Below are 2,500 nucleotides of genomic sequence, written 5' to 3'. Positions count from 1 at the left end.
CACACATGTGCTACACAGGGGTGCAGCCAACACCACCACACTGGCGTGTCTCACAGCATATAAGCAATGGCAGAAATGAAAGACACAGGTCTGCCACTCCCTTGCCACACCCACAGAACCGGCGCACCACCTCCCCTGAGCCAAAGGTGCATCCTGACGTGACACATCTCAGGGTGCCTCAGGCGTCCACTTACCATCATCACTATGAACGAACCTCGTCCCCTCCCCCCTCATACACCATCCCTTAACCTAACCTATGTTGCACCTTAACCTAACCTATGTTGCGCCTTAACCTAACCTATGTTGCGCCTTAACCTAACCTATGTTGCGCCTTAACCTAACCTATGTTGCGCCTTAACCTAACCTATGTTGCGCCTTAACCTAACCTATGTTGCGCCTTAACCTAACCTATGTTGCGCCTTAACCTAACCTATGTTGCGCCTTAACCTAACCTATGTTGCGCCTTAACCTAACCTATGTTGCGCCTTAACCTAACATATGTTGCGCCTTAACCTAACCTATGTTGCGCCTTAACCTAACCTATGTTGCGCCTTAACCTAACCTATGTTGCGCCTTAACCTAACCTATGTTGCGCCTTAACCTAACCTATGTTGCGCCTTAACCTAACCTATGTTGCGCCTTAACCTAACCTATGTTGCGCCTTAACCTAACCTATGTTGCGCCTTAACCTAACCTATGTTGCGCCTTAACCTAACCTATGTTGCGCCTTAACCTAGCCTATGTTGCGCCTTAACCTAACCTATGTTGCGCCTTAACCTAGCCTATGTTGCGCCTTAACCTAACCTATGTTGCGCCTTAACCTAGCCTATGTTGCGCCTTAACCTAACCTATGTTGCGCCTTAACCTAACCTATGTTGCGCCTTAACCTAACCTATGTTGCGCCTTAACCTAACCTATGTTGCGCCTTAACCTAACCTATGTTGCGCCTTAACCTAACCTATGTTGCGCCTTAACCTAACCTATGTTGCGCCTTAACCTAACCTACGTTGCGCCTTAACCTAACCTACGTTGCGCCTTAACCTAACCTACGTTGCGCCTTAACCTAACCTACGTTGCGCCTTAACCTAACCTACGTTGCGCCTTAACCTAACCTATGTTGCGCCTTAACCTAACCTATGTTGCGCCTTAACCTAACCTACGTTGCGCCTTAACCTAACCTACGTTGCGCCTTAACCTAACCTACGTTGGGCCCTAACCTAACCTACGTTGGGCCCTAACCTAACCTACGTTGGGCCCTAACCTAACCTACGTTGGGCCCTAACCTAACCTACGTTGGGCCCTAACCTAACCTACGTTGGGCCCTAACCTAACCTACATTGGGCCCTAACCTAACCTACGTTGGGCCCTAACCTAACCTACGTTGGGCCCTAACCTAACCTACGTTGGGCCCTAACCTAACCTACATTGGGCCCTAACCTAACCTACGTTGGGCCCTAACCTAACCTATGTTGGGCCCTAACCTAACCTACGTTGGGCCCTAACCTAACCCACGTTGCGCCCTAACCTGACCTGTAATTGTTATATGAATTGAAACATTCATGTAGCGTTGCCTAATCGCAACCCTCTCAACATAGGTCAGTGCTCGCACTCTCTGGTGTCCTGCGTATTGATTCATGTTACGGTGCGTACCCTCACAACATCTAGCGAGTGTTGCGTACGTTCCACATGGTCCCGCTATCCACTGTAATGTGTACTGCTGTAAGACGTATATCGCCCCCCTGTCGCCTCTAGTTCGTCAGGCGGGAGTTTGCGTGTTCAATGAGCTTCGCAGCTGTGCAATGGCATTCGCATACGTACGCGGGCCACCTTCCACGTGTTCTCTCGTGCATACGTCGCAGCATGTATGTGGGCTGATGTGGCGTGTCGTGACGCATATCATCCAGGCATGCAAGACCCACTGAATTTGCAAATGTAGATGGACGTCTACGTTTGCTGCCCAAGTTACGCAAATGAACCGGAAATCCGTTGTTGCGCGGTTGTTTACGCTGGAGGTGAATCATTGATTGCGAAAATCGGTACAGGTATTAACTGGTTGCTTCAGCGACACCCGTCATACCCACGAACGTGAGTGGGCATGTGGGTATGAAGCGATACGCGGCGGTGGCTGGGTGGGACCGTCCCCGGCCGGTGAGGGGGGAGCGCCCGGCGTGCTGGCCGCGCGCTGCGTGGGCGCACGCGCTACAGCCGGCTGGTGGGGGCGCCCAGTGGCAGGCGCGCCGGCCGACGGACGCGGCAGGCGGCGCAGCTGCGCGCCGGCGCACCCAGCGCGCGGCGCCGTGCGGCCAAAGTGGGTCCTCGCGGGCCCGGTGCGAAGCGCGGTGGACATCTGCAGTGTGCTGGTCCGATTGAGGACTGTGTGCGTTGAGGATGCGCCGCCGCCCGGCACTCGGCGCCGCGACGCCGTCTGCTGCTCGGTCGCCCCCGCGGTTCTCGCAGGTGGTTTGTATCGCAGCTGTGCGGATGTGTTGGCGCGTGCGCT

This window comes from Schistocerca nitens, chromosome 7 (genome assembly GCF_023898315.1).
Source record: "Schistocerca nitens isolate TAMUIC-IGC-003100 chromosome 7, iqSchNite1.1, whole genome shotgun sequence".
NCBI lineage: Eukaryota > Metazoa > Arthropoda > Insecta > Orthoptera > Acrididae > Schistocerca > Schistocerca nitens.
This window is presented reverse-complemented; position numbering follows the sequence as displayed.